Genomic DNA, 15,445 nt, shown 5'->3' on the forward strand with positions numbered 1-15,445 from the left:
CATCAGTAGAGAAGATCAGTAGCTTTATGTGAAAGTCATAAGTTAATTTATGTATTTAACCAATCACAAGTCACAGTTCTCTTGCATATAATGAGTCATTGGGTTTATACAAAACTGTCTTGTGTTTCCCTTTGTGGATGTAGTAAATAATTGTTTATTTATTTACTGTTAAATTTTGGTTGGTGCAAAAGTTAGTATTAAAAATTGATCCCAGTTTTTATGACACCTATATTTGTAACTGATTCAATTCACTAAATATATAATATTCTTTGCAATGCAGTGTTATGGATTTCTAGACAAATTATGCATACTGTAGTGTTAGACTTGAAATACACAAGTCTCTTGTGGTATGTTCTGTCTAATTCTGAGCACTGCTCTGTAATTGAGGTCTGCTGCAAGAATATGTAATCAAATTTTAATTTGTACAATTGATTCTGTGTGAATCTTAAAACAAAGGGTTGTGGCTCCGTTGACAAAACCAACATATAATTAAACCATCCAAATTAAAGGAGCTCAAATTTGCTTCTTGGTCTGTGTTGAATTCATAGAATCCCTACAATGCAGAAGGAGTTTGCACCAATTCTCTGGCAGAGCATCTTATCCAAGCCCTATCTCCATAACCTCACATACTTACCCTGCCAATTCCCCTAACCTGTCACTGTCAGTGCGGAGTCTGCACCTTTTTCCCAGTGGCTGCGTGGATTTCCTTCTGTGCTCCAGTTTCCTCCCACTGGCCGTTCTCCCTCAGTATACCCGAACAGGTGCCAGAATAGTGGCATCTAGGGATTTTCACAGTAACTTCATGCAGTGTAAGCCTATCTGTGACACTAATAAATAAACTTAAAAAAAAAAGAATTAACCTACCTGGGACACCAAGGGACAATTTAGCATGGCCAATCAACCTAAGATGCACATCTTTTGACTGGGAGGAAACCGGAGTACCCAGAAGAAACCCATGCTGACAACCTCGTGATTTTGGCTTTGGAGTACATGAGCTGGGGTAGGGCAAGGACAAGGTGTTGGGCTCCAGTCTCTTCTAACTCAATGATCATTGAACTTTTTTGGTTGAAGTGCCCTTTCTCATATGGATTAGACGTTACAGACTCCCCTGACTAAATTATAAAATGTATATTGCACTCACTAAAATCCGTAATAATACTTTTAAGAAAACAAATGTTTACATAGATAAGTGAAATGGATATGCCTGCTTCTTACTGTAGAGGTAATCTAACCCTAGCAGGAACCCAAAGAGAACATTAGAGGAAAACAGTGCAGGGTTAATGGAGCAGGTGTCCAAAGAGATATTATTCAGGAATTGTGGGAGAGAGGAGAATTGTTGTTCACTCACCACTCCTTTGATTACTCATGACCATTGCACATGGGGCAGTTATCCATTGTGGGCCTTCTGGAAAATCTCTGTGAACCCACTGGCCTGGGGACCCCAATGAGACAACTGCTGGCCTTGCATGCTGAGTCAAGAAATCACAGCTTTGACAAGGATCTTGACCTATTCAAACTGGTCACTTGACAGGCTTCAGTACCTGCAGGAGAGGACATGCTGAGAGCATTTGCCTGGAAAAACCTAGCACCCTATATAGAGTGCAGTTGTGTTAAGTTTTATTTTTGATAAACCTTAATAGCCAGTGATTCAATTTTGGCCCACCTTGGTGGCAGAGATTAAGTTTTACTCAGTATACACAATACTTGCTACATTATAGTATTGAGAAGTAGCTTAAAAAGTAAAATTAAGAGTTTATTACCCTGTTTATGCCTTGAGTGATGGGCACAGTATCAAGTAGCTGAACCTTGGGCTCATTTTCCAAGCACCTTGGCAGCATTCCCTGGCTTGCACTCCTGAGTATTTCTTGAAGACTTATGCATTCCTAATAAGAAACGAAACACACACACACACACACACACACACACACCACCCCCCCCCCCCCCCGCCACCTCTTGATAATACAGGACCATTAAATTTCACTAGACCAATCATTCACTTCCTTCCATTTCTTTAGGGATAAACGTGTGCACGGTGCCCACTTTGCTTGGGTTTCTGTCTAAGAACCCTTGACATCACTGCTGTAGCTATGGCAATATGAAGGGGCTTCTTTTGCACTGGCCTTGATGGCTTAATGATTCTGGTGTCTTGAAGCAGGGTACCAGTCGTCCCTTACCCCTTATCATATTTTAATTAACAACACCTAGTTTTTTGTTCACATTGGAACATGGCTGCCTCTGTTTGCTTTTTGTTCTTTTATTTCTGCTTTTTAAATTTAACTTAATTCATGATCTTATCCATTATCTCTCTTTTCATTGTCTCTCCCACTTCTTCTACCCCTTCCTTTAATGTTATTTGCACCTACTGGGTACAGTTAATTCAAAGGTAAAACAAAGCATATGCTGTGTATGGGTGTAGATAGTCTTAGAATCGCATTGGAGCAGAATTCTCGGAGAAACATTTTATAATTAAACACTTACCTTAATGGGTGTTACCTGATAAACAACAAATAAACATATTGGAGGAATCCCACCCTTAGGAAGAGTATGTAACATTTTAGGAGACTAATTAGCTCAGTTGGCTAGTAGTGTAGAGTAATACCATCAGCATGGGTTCAATTCCCATTCTGGCTGAGGTAAACTTGGAATCTACCTTCCTTGTCCTACAGAAGGCAATGGCAACCAACCATTGACAGAAAGCTGCTATCAGAGCTTCTCAGAGTGAAGCATCAGCAATCGGTGAGCCAAGAACCTGCCTTTGGGTGGAGCACATGAGAGATGCAACATTGCATGGTGTAATTGGCACGTATGTCAGTGTCAAGAGCACCAAATCTTTAATGAAGTACTGGGTGCATGGAATTCGGACCTGATCTTAATTCATGCTGATTGTGATTCAGTTAGGAGCATCTTACAGACTATTGCACACGTGGTCTATACTAAAGTTCATAATGTTTCCTGATTTCCCTTACCCTCCCTACATCCCTACAGGATTACTACCGGTGCCACGTGCTAGTCAGAGCAGAAATGAGAGGATGTATCGGATAAATACGTGGCTGAAGAGATGGTGTTGGGGGAAGGTTTCAGATTCCTGGGGCATTGGGACTGGTGCTGAGGGAGGTGGGATCTGTACAAATTGGACGGGTTACACCTGGGCAGGACTGGGACTGATGTCTGAGGAGAAGTGTTTGCCAGAGTGATTGGGGAGGGTTTAAACTAATATGCCAGGGGATGGGAACCAGGAGTCCGAGAAGGAGGGAGCAAGGACAAAATGTGGAAGAAGGTTCCAACTACATCAAAAATCAGGAAAAAAGTTAAAAACGAGAACTCAGGAGATGTTATTAATGGAAGTGTTAGAATTCAAAAAGAAGATACAAAAACTAGCATAAGGGCACTTTATCTGAAAACTCATAGCATTCGAAACAAGGTAAATGAGTTGACAGCACAAATCATTGCAAACGAGTATGATTTGGTGGCCGTTACAGAGACATAGTTGCAGGACAGTCACAACTGGGAGTTGAATATACAGGGGTATCAAACTATTCGGAGGAACCGACAGGAAGGTAAGAGTCTAGCTCTGATATGTAAGGATGATATCAGGGTGGAAGTGAGAGATGATATAGGTTCAATGGAAAGAAAGGTTGAATCCATTCGGGTGGAAATTAGAAATAGCAAGGAGAAAAAGTCACTGATAGGTGTAGTCTATAGGCCACCCCACTAGGTCATGGTGGGCCAAGAAATAAACAAAGAAATAACTGATTGTTGTAAAAATGATATAGCCATTATCATGGGGGATTTTAATCTACATTTCAATTGGTCAAACCAAGTCGGTCAAAGCAGCCCTTGAGGAGGAGTTTATAGAATGTATCCACGATAAAGGAACAAGCTATCCTAGATCTGGTCCTGTGTAATGAGACAGGAATAATTAATGATCTTGCAGTTAGGGATCTAGAGGATTGGGAAATCTTTAAAGGTCAGCATAAAGGCACAAGAAAAGCTATAAAGAAAGTTAAAATGGATTGAGAGTAAACTAGCATTCCATCAGGACCAGGAGACTTGTCTACCTTTAGCCCCATTAACTTGCCCAACAATACCTCTTTCGTGATAATGATAGTTTCTAGGATCTCACCTGTCATAGCCTTCCTGTCATCAATTTTTGGCATGTTGTCTTCCACTGTGAAGACCAACACAAAATACCTGTTCAGTGCCTCAACCATTTTCTCATTTCCAGTTATTACATCCCCCTTCTTGTCCTCTAAAGGACCAATGAAGCAGTTGAGGCTACCTCACTGAATGTTTTTAAGGCAAGGATAGATACTTTTTTGAACACAGTATGGTTGCGATCGCAGTATGGTTGAATTTAAAATACAGATGGAGCCTGGAAAGGTAAAATCCAATACCAGTGTCTTGTGCTTAAACAAAGGAGACTATAAAGGGATGAGGGAGGAGTTGGCTAAGGTAGACTGTGAGCAAAACCTTTATGGTGGGACAATTGAGGAACAGTGGAGGACTTTCAAAGCAATCTTTCACAGTGCTCAGCAAAAGTATATACACTTATCCTTACAGTGATAAGGAAGGACAGTAGAAAAAGCGATAATCAATTATGGATATCTAAGGAAATAAAGGAGGGTATCAAAATGAAAGAAAATGCATACAAAGTGGCAAAGATTAATGGGAATCTAGAGGATTGGGAAATCTTTAAAGGTCAGCATAAAGCCACAAGAAAAGCTATAAAGAAAGTTAAAATGGATTATGAGAGTAAACTAGCTCAGAATATAAAAACAGATAGCAAAAGTCTCTACAAATATAAAACGAAGAAGAGTGGCAAAAGTAAACATTGGTTCTTTAGAGGACAAGAAGGGGGATGTAATAACTGGAAATGAGAAAATGGTTGAGGCATTGAACTGGTATTTTGTGTTGGTCTTCACAGCGGAAGACCCAACATGCCAAAAATTGATGACAGGAAGGCTATGACAGGTGAGAACCTAGAAACTATCATTATCACGAAAGAGGCATTGTTGGGCAAGTTAATGGGGCTAAAGGTAGACAAGTCTCCTGCTCCTGATGGAATGCATCCCAGGGTACCAGAAGAGATGGTGGGAGAAATAGCAAATGCGCTAATGGTAATTTACCAAAATTCGCTGGACTCTGGGATGGTTCTGGCAGATTGAAAAACAGTAAATGTGACGCCACTGTATAAAAGAGGAGGTAGACAAAAGGCAGGTAACTATAGGCTGCTTAGCTTAACTTCTGCAATAGGGAAAATGCCTGAATCTATCATCAAGGAAGAAATAGCGAGATTTCTGTATATAAATTGCCCCATTGGCAAGACGCAGTATGGGTTCATGAAGGGCAAGTCACGATTGACTAATTTGGTGGAATTCTTTGAGAACATTACATGTGCAGTGGACAATGGGATGTGGTGTATCTGGATTTCCAGAAGGTATTTGACAAGGTGCCACACCAAAGGCTACTACATAAGATAGTGTTACGGGAAATGTATTAGCATGGATAGAGGATTGGTTAACTAAAAGAAGGCAAAGAGTGGGGGTAAATGGGTGTTTTTCTGGTTGGTGATCAGTGAATAATGGTATGCCTCAGGGATCAATGTTGGGACCGCAATTGTTTACAATTGATGTGAATGATTTGGAGTTGGGGACCAAGTGAAGTATGTCAAAATTTGCAGATGACACTAAGATGGGTGGAAGAGCAAAGTGTGCAGAGGAGGTTGAAAGTCTGCAAAAGGATATGATAATCTAAATGAGTGGGCGAGGGTCTGGCAGATGGAGTACAATGTTGGTAAATGTGAGGTAATTCATTTTGGTAGGCATAACAGCAAAATGGACTATTATTTAAGTGGTAAAAAATTGCAGCATGCTGTTGTGCAGAGGGACCTGGGTGTCCTTATGCAGGAATCTCAAGGAACTGGTTTGCAGGTGCAGCAGGTAATTAAGAAGGCAAATGGAATTTTGTCCTTTATTGCTAGAGGAATGGAGTTTAAAAACAGCAAGATAATGCTGCAGCTGTATAAGATGCTGGTGAGGCTACACCTGGAGTTTTAGTCTCCTTACTTGAGAAAGGATATACTGGCACTGGAGGGGATGCACTAGGTTTATTCCAGAGTTGAGAGGATTGGCTTATGAGGAGTGACTGAGTAGACTGGGGCTATACTCATTGGAATTCAGAAGAATGAGAGGAGATCTTACGGAAACATATAAGATTCTGAAGGAAATAGATAAGATAGATGCAGGGAAGTTGTTTCACTGCCTGGTGAAATTAGAACTAGGGAGCATAGCCTCAAAATAAGGAGAAGCAGATTTAGGACTAAGCTGAGGAGAAACTTCTTCACACAAAGGGTTGTGAATCTGTGGAATTCCCTGCCCAATGAAGCAGTTGAGGCTACCTCACTGAATGTTTTTAAGGCAAGGATAGATACTTTTTTGAACAGTAAAGGCATTAAGGGTTATGGTGAACAGGTGGGCAAGTGGAGCTGAGTCTACGAAAAGATCAGTCATGATCTTATTGAATGGTGAAGCAGGCTCAAGGGGCCATATGGCCATCCCCTGTTCCTTGTTCTTATCCTACATTAAGGGCTTCATATTGGGACCCAAAATAAATGCAAGTTCTTGTATGGGGGTTCAGCAGGTTGTCAGTTTGCAGTGATTTCCTAACAATATTTTTTGCCAGTTTTGGTTACCTGTTAGATCCAGTGCCACAATGATCGAAGATAAAGAATAGAAGACACAAATATCTCTCATTAGTGTGTCAACAGAATTTCTTTTTTTTTCTTACTTTAAGTAAATTGCCCTTGATGCAGAAATGTATGTGGGTCAGGAGGGAATTGCCATTAAAATTCCTTTTGTGGGTTGCTTTCAGAAATGATTAAAATCAATTTTCTGTTTGTTTCGTTGGCATTGATAGAAACACAGAATGTGAATGCTGCCGAACAGTCTGTTTGAGGACACCAGTAGGAGGAAAATGAAGTGCATTCACGCTAATTCATTTATTTAGTTCAGAATAATGTATTGGGTTATTGTAACTGAAATTAAGTTAGTTGTGAGCTGACTAAACTGTTGGATTTACTTGATTTGAAAGACTATTTGTAAGCTTCGACAGAGCTACTTAAGAGCACTTACCAAGGGAACAATGACCTCTCAATTTTATTTAAACGTTTTCTCCCATGTCCTGTACAATTGCAGCTGCCCCTCTCCTTCCTGTGACAATATCTTGTTGACATAGCTATGATTTTCAGTGAATACAAAACATATGGAATTCCGCGTGAATATATTTTCAAACTAAATCAAGCCTTTGAGGCTGTCTCAGTAACCAGCTGAGCTGATCCTCAATTACGCTACAACCCTGGGAATGATTGGCTAACCAAGCATCACTCACTGACAGAACCTGGAGGAGGAGGTCTGTTAGTGGTGGCCAGGATTATTTCCACATAGCTCCTGATGGGCCTTAAATGCAAGGTTAACAGTTGGGACAATAGTAGCCAGAGAAGTCATTAGATACCATTCTAAGCTTAAACTATTTGATTTTAACAGCATAATTTACACTTATTTAAAATTGCAACCTTGTTGATTTATCTTTGAGTGTCAATTGCCCATTAAAGTAATGTCACAGCATGTTAGTCAAATAACCAGGTATGTTGTTATTTTAGGTAGTAATACAAATTGATTGAAGCTATAAATCTTTGTGTGATAGTTGAGACCTTTCTTCATAGTTTCGTATTCACAGTTTTGAACTCCTTGCACCTGAAATTGTGGAGAAATCCATGTCTGTAAGATTTTGTTTGCTTTGCATGGAGTGTATATTATACAATTCACTTACTGGCCCCAAAAGCTAAGATATCCATGTGTACTGCTGCAGTTTGACCAGCTACAGTTGTGTAAACTGCTGGCAAGTTTTATGTTGCTTGTCTAGCTAAGATTAATCACTTAGATCAGTTAGTTTTCCAGTTTGTAGGAGTATCTCGAGATAAGAGGAAGAATCCTAGAGACCAGTTTATTCTTGCAGGTTCCATTAGCAAACTAGGTTGCCTGTTCAGTCAGCAGCTGGGCTATGAAGTACATTGCAATAATGCATTGCACTTCAAAAACTACTGCTTCAGTTGTTATGCACTTTGTTGCTCTGAAAATGTGTAAGGTGCTATAGATATTAAATCTTTTTTTTTGTTACTGTGGAACTGGTCAGTTGATTGCCCACCATCTACCATGAAGGGTTCATTTGGTGCCATGTATTCACCATCAGTATTTCATCAAAATTGAAATCTAGCCAAGACTAATGGGCTACAGATATGCTCTGTTGATTGGAAGAGACTTGTATGAAATAAATGAATTTACGCAACCTTAGTTGAGTTGTTATTGGACGTGGGCCCACGGAGCAAACCTCATCCCTATTTTGATCCTAACTAGCAAACTCGTTCAGAAATTCTGGTGTTAGCCAGGGGAGCAAATGGGAGACTGGTGCAATAATGAGTTCGTTTTGATGTTGAATTGAAACTCATTAGCAGGAGGGCTTTATTCTTCATCTGTCTGTCTTTAATGATGACATTGGGTGTTTGAAAACGGATGAATTCCATTCTCAGTATTAAGATCCTGAACATAAAGCAGGGGAAAGAAAATCACATGTTCATTTTGATGCATCGTTACTAAATTTGCATCTCCCATTGTATGATAGCTCAAGCAATTGTTTATAATTTAGTCTTACCAGGGTTAATTTCATACATCTGGTTGCAAGCAATATTGTGTTCCTCATTTCCTAGTTAATGTAAGTTTCTAAAAATGCATAACATAATCATTGTTCCTGATGCACATCAGCCTTTGCTGATAATTCTTCAGAGAAAAAAAGCATCAAAAATACCTAGCAAAGCTGGTGGGTTAATAATTATTTTACATGTCAGTTTTGCATTGTCATTTAATAGGTTCCAAAAGTACCTCAACAAGTATGATTAATTGGAAACTACCAGCTACAAAATTATACTTGCTGATAGTGAATTGATTAATAAGTATGTATTACTGGTTGATCTACTGTCAAAATTGAAAACGCTAATCAAAATTCAAGCTTTCCCATCAGATTTTTGTTTTTGTAACTTTAGTATCTTTGCCTGCTTGGAGACAATGATGAGCTTTTTTTTATTCATTAATGGGATGTTGCTGGCCAGGCCAACACTTATTGTCCATCTCTGATTGCTGTTTAAAAAGGTGGTGGTGAAGCTGCTGGCCTGAATTGCCACAGTCCATGTGTTGTAAAATCACCCATAGTGCTGTTAGGAAGGGAGTTCCAGGATTTTGACCCTAGGGTATCATAATATGATAGAAATGAGGTTAAATAAAATAAGTTTAATGTAAAAATGAGGCAAAACTGCATTATATACTTGCATTGTAACTGATGTTTATCATTACTTTTTACTCAAAAGTACTCAAATTTTTATGATATATATAAATAATTTGGAGAGGGGACCGAAGGTATAGTTGCTTAATTTGCCGATGATACATAGATCATCAGGAAATTAAGTTGTGAAGATGACAGAAGGAGAGATTGCAGAGCTTTAAGATGCAGAGGGATCAGTGTGTCCAAGTGCATGATTGTAAATGACAGAAGTAATTAGAAAAGCTAATTGTCTGTTGTTCTTTAGTGTGAGGTGAATTGATTACAGAAGTAGAGAGGTTATTCTCTGGCTTTTCACTAAGCTTAGCTACATTGGATGCTTTTACTTTTGCTTTTAGCTATTCCTGATTTCTCTTGTCAGCCATGGTTGCCTCGTCCTCCTGCTGCTTCTGCTGCTTCTTCCTTGGGATGGAATTTTGATGTGTCTCTGCAGTTACTCCCAAAAATACCATCATTCCTGCTAGGCTCCTTTCTCAATCAACTCTGGCCAGCACCTCCCTCATGCCTCTGTAATTGCCTTTACTCAACTGCAATACTGTTTACATCAGATTCCAGCTTCTCTCCCTCTGTTTGAAGGGAAGAACATTCAACTTGGATCACCCTTGTTTAACTTTATTTTAGTAAACCTCAGTCAAATTATCCCAGTTGCCACATTTTTTCAGTATAGTCATCTGGCTTTTTGAGCCTATCTGGGTAGCTAAACAGGTTGAAAGCAGGAATTGAATTAAGCTTATGGCCCTCCGCTGTGCCCTTTTCAACGTTTCAATATCCCCCACCATTTGAGAAGACTAAAACTGCAGACTATTCTAACTGTGGTCTTGCACAAAGACAAAATAATAATTGCCTGGTAAATACTCCCTAAAACTCTGTTCACTTTGGCTATCACTTCATGGCTTTGGCTATCAATTCTTAGCATTAGTCAAATATTTTCAGATATCGATGCACTAAAACATTCAGATCTCTCTCCTTCACTACTGATTTTAATGCTTTTTCCCTTTGGGTTGTATATGTTTTGCATTTGATCTGCCAGTGGAAAGTCTTGTGGTGTCGTGGTAGTGTCCCTACCACTGGACCAATGAGACCAATGCTAGGACTTGTTGGCCGTGGAAGGAGCATTCATGACACAGTCAGTAAGCTTATAATCAGTTTGGGAATTCTTCCACCACTTCTGCACTAATCCTTAATGATGAAAAAAAAGTGTGGGTGTGAAGATGTGGTTAAAAAAATTGATATGGCCCGTGCAGGACGTTATGTTTTTCAAAGCTCAACACGGGCCCAATACCCAACATACCCAAATCTGTCTGCGGTATTTAAGCATCCTCTACAACCCTGATTCTCATGGTTTGGTAGTGTCCGCAAATTTGAATGATTATCCACTTGCTCTGTTTCGTTACTCAGATGCAGTTCAAGCAGTGCTTTCTTCCTTATTAGGATTACCAACATTATGACCGAGGAAAACATCCTGAACGCACTGCCAACAAAAACCTCCCCTTCTCACCACAAACATTTTTCCTATCACAATCTATTTTTGAATAATTAAAAGGTTCTACAATAATATCTTTATTTAAATTAATAAAACTCTAATTTATCTACAAATTTCACCACTCAATTTATTTTCTGTTGTTTCCAGTGTTAGCTATATGTACAGTAATGTGACCAATCTCTTGTTATTCATCTGTGCAATAGAAATATACTGTTCACATTATCTTTTCTTATTTCTTATTGTCTAATGATGTACTGTTGACTCTAACGAAGACTGTTTCTCATTCCTGTCCTCAATGGCTTTCTTAAGAATATAGGAACAGGTGGAGGGAGGCCATTCACCTCTTCAAGCCCACTTTACCATTCAATTTAATCAGCTGTATCTTAACCCATTTTGACTTCTCCTACCACTTTGGCTCTCTACCCCCTTAATTTACACCGCAACACCATTTACCCACTTTAGGTCCAAATCCCTTGATATCCTTGCCGAACAAAAACATTTTGAATTTTCTTGAGAGCGCCAGTTTCTTCCAACAACCACAGCCTTTTTCACGGGGATGGAATAAGACTTCCAGATTTCTACTAACGTTTACGAGAAAAGATGTTTCCTGATTTCCATCCTAAAATGGACTGCCTTAATTTTAAGATTATGCCCCTCTTTCCCTAACAAAGACCTTGGGTTGCATGTCAACAGCTACCTGAAGGTAGCAGGGCAGGTGGAACAAGTGGCACAGAAAGCATGTGGAATGGTTTTCTTTATTGGGTGAGGTATTGAGTAAAAAAGTGGGGATGTAATGCTGGAACTATTTAAGACACTGGATGGGCCACAACTGGAATTGTATGTACAGTTCTGGTCATCACATTACAGGAAGGACAAAATTGCTTTGGAACGACTACAGAGGCTTTCACTAGGACTTGAAAATTTCAGCTATGAGGAAAGATGGGATAGGCTAGGTTGGTTTTTCTTAGAACTAGGAGGCCGAGGGTGACTTAATTGAGGTGTACAAGTTTGAGGGGCTTGGATAGAGTAGGCAAGAAAGACCTGTGGAGAGGTCAGTTATGAGTGGGCAAATATTTCATGTGGTTTGTCAAAGGATTAGGGGGGGACATGAGGAAAAATATCTTCACCTTGAGGGTGGTGGGTGGCTGAAATTTGCTGCCTAGTTGGTGGTGGAGGCAGCAGCCTTCAATTAATTTAAAATGTGCCAGGATTTGCACCCTGCAAGGCTACAGACCAAGTGCTTTAAAGGAGGATTGGAATGAGTAGCTAGTTTTTGATATATTTTTTGGCCAGCAGAGACAGATAGGCTGAATATCCTCTTTCTGTGCTGTAACTTTGCTATGGTTCTAAGAAAATATTTTCCTGTCGCTACCATCTTGAATTTTTTTTAACACTTAAAATAACGCAGTCTGATTAATCTGCTAAACTCACGGTGAAAACAAACCAACTTTATGCATCCTCACTCTGTAATTTAACCTGCTGGATCCTGCTAACATCATAGTGAATCAGTGCTGCATCATCAGAAAATTTTGGTGTAATTTCCAGTCATTTGGAGTAACATGTCAGTTTGTCTTCAAGTCAAAAATACTCTATCTTGAAAGACTTAGGAATATTTTAAAGGTTCAATGTGTTACAGGATTCAGTTCTTCCCTCTGTAATTTAACCCTGCATTCACAATGTTGGTCTTTTAACAATTTTTAAATGGTTTCTACTTGGATCATTGCATTGCACAAGCTCCTGTCTTTTTCTGAGCTTCTGACAAAGCTTATACATGTGATTTCATGTATAAACTTCATGTTTACTTTAGAGAAAAGTCTGCAGAAATCATGGAACTCACGGGGCACAGAGTTACATTGCAGCTGCTATGTGTGATGCCACAATGGAGTGCTGTCTCTTGGTCACAGGGTTCTGGAGCTGTTTTGGGAAAGCTCCATCAAATTCTGTTCACTGCACTGAATTAGGCAGAGTTACTGTAGAGTCAACATAGTTTCATGAAGGGGAAATGATGTCCGGCAAACTTAGTAGAGTTCCTTGAGGAGGTATCAGCCAGAATAGATTGAGGAGAACCCATCGATGTTGTATATTTGGATTTTCATTTGTTATTTTGTCATATTTGTCATTTATATTAATGATTTAGATGAGAATATAGGAGGCATGGTTAGTAAGATGATGTCAAGATTGGTGGCATATGGACAGTGAAGAAGGTTATCCTGCATTGCAATGGGATCTTGATCAATTAGGCCAGTGGGCTGACAAATGGCAGATATAATTTAATTTAGATAAATGCAAGGTGATGCTTTTTGGTTGACCGAACCAGGGCAGAACTTACTTAGTTAATGGTAAGGCGTTGGGGTGAGTTACAAAACAAAGAGATCGAGGGGTGTAGGTTCATTGCTCCTTGAAAGCAGAATGGTGACGAAGGTATTCAACATGCTTGATTTCATTGGTCAGAACATTGAACACAGGAGCTGGGACATCTTGCTGAAGTTGTGCAAGACATTGGTAAGGCCATACTTGGAATACTGTGTACAGTTCTGGTCACCCTATTATAGATAGGATATTATTAAACTAGAAAGAGTGCAGAAGAGATTTACTAGGATGCTACCAGAACTTGATGGTTTGAGTATAAAGAGAGGCTGGATAGATGGGGACTTTTTTTTCTGGAGCGTAGAAGGCTGAGGGGTGATCTTATAGAGATCTATAAAATAATGAAGAGCATAGCTCAACTAGATAGTCAATACCTTTTCTCGAAAATAGGGGAATCTAAAACTAGAGGGTTTAAAGTGAGAGGGGAAAGATACAAAAGGGTCCAGAGGGGCAGTTTTTCACACAGAAGGTGATAAGTGCTGCCAGAGGTAGAGTAGAGGTGGGTTCCATTTTGTCTTTTAAAAAGCGTTTTGATAGTTACATGGGTAAGATGGGTATAGAGGGCTGTGGGCCAAATGCGGGCAATTGGGACTAGCTTAAGGGTTTTCAAAGAAAAGGGGTGACATGGACAAGTTGGCCAAAAGACAATTTTCCATGCTGTAACCTCTATGACTCTATAAATGGCATCTGATAAGGTGCCATCAAAAGGCTACTATACAATATAGAAGCTCATGGTTTTGGAGGTAATATTCTGGTGGTTTGAATCACTAACAGGGAGCAGTGAGTGGCAATAAGGGGGCCTTTCTCAGGTAGGAAGGCAGTAACCAGTAGAGTGTCAAAGGGATCAGTGCTGGGACCGGAGCTTTTACAATATATATTAATGACTTAGAGGAACAGAATATACTGTGGCCAAATTTGCAGATGTTACAAATGCAGGAGGGAAGGCAGGTTGTAAGGAGAGCATAAATAGCTATCAAAGATTTATTACTTACTATTACTTACTATCACTATTACTGGGACTATTACTTACGTGGCAAAAAACTGCAGCATGCAACGGTGCAGAGGGACCTCGGGGTCCTTGTGCATGAGTCGCAAAAACCCAGCCTGCAGGTGCAGCAGGTGGTCAGGAAGGCAAATGGGATGCTGGCCTTCATAGCGAGGGGGATTGAATATAAAAGTAGGGAGGTCTTGCTGCAGCTGTATAGGGCACTGGTGAGGCCGCAGCTGGAGTACTGTGTGCAGTTTTGGTCGCCGCACTTACGCAAGGATATTTTGGCCTTGGAGGGAGTGCAGAGGAGGTTTACTAGGCTGATTCCAGAGTTGAGGGGGTTGAGCTATGACGAGAGGCTGAATAAACTAGGCTTGTACTCGTTAGAGTTTAGAAGAATGAGGGGAGATCTCATTGAGACATATAAGATGTTGAATGGAATGGATAGAATAGAGGTGGAGAGGCTCTTACTGCTCAGAAAGGACAGTAGGACAAGAGGGCACAGCCTCAAGATAAAGGGGGGGGGGGGCGGTTTAGAATGGAGTTGAGGAGGAACTTCTTCACTCAAAGGGTGGTGAATCTCTGGAATTCTCTGCCCGTTGAAGTGGTGGAGGCTGCCTCGTTCAATATTTTTAAGACGCAGGTTGATAGGTTTTTGATAGGCAAGGGGATTAAGGGTTATGGGGAGAGGGCGGGAATGTGGAACTGAGCCACGACAGATCAGCCATGATCTTATTGAATGGCGGGGCAGGCTCGAGGGGCTAGATGGCCTACTCCTGCTCCTATTTCTTATGTTCTAAGATATTGACAAGTTAAGTGAGTGGGCAGAAAATTAACAAATGGAAAAATGTGAGATTGTTCACTTTGGAAGAAAGAGTGAGGTGGATTGTTAATTAAATGGAGAGAGATTGCAGAAAACTTGCCTCAATGGACTTGGGAATTCCTTTGTATGAAATCCAAAAAACAAGCATACAGATGCAGAAGGTAATAAAGAAGATAAATCGAACTCTAGCTTTTATTTAAAGGGGGCTGGAGTATAAAAGTAAGGTGGTGTCACTGCAACTGGGCAAATTTCAAATACTGTGTACAGTTCTGGTCCCCTTACTGAAGCATAAATATATTATCATAGTGCAGAAGCGGTTTACTAGTATGATATGGTGTTTGGAGGGACTGCCATTGAGGAGGGATTAAACTCCTTGGAGCTCAGAAGAATGAGGGGT

The 15,445-nt window shown here is 40.1% G+C and overlaps 1 protein-coding gene across 1 annotated transcript in view; it reads left to right on the top strand.

Annotated features, from left to right (window-relative positions):
* LOC145345345 (signal-induced proliferation-associated 1-like protein 2) overlaps positions 1-15,445 on the top strand; it is a 505,672-nt gene that overhangs the window by 226,587 nt on the left and 263,640 nt on the right. The gene's annotated exons all lie outside the window — the stretch shown is intronic.

The sequence above is a fragment of the Carcharhinus amblyrhynchos genome, chromosome 7 (assembly GCF_965287045.1).
Source record: "Carcharhinus amblyrhynchos chromosome 7, sCarAmb.v2.hapA, whole genome shotgun sequence".
NCBI classification, from domain to species: Eukaryota; Metazoa; Chordata; class Chondrichthyes; order Carcharhiniformes; family Carcharhinidae; genus Carcharhinus; species Carcharhinus amblyrhynchos.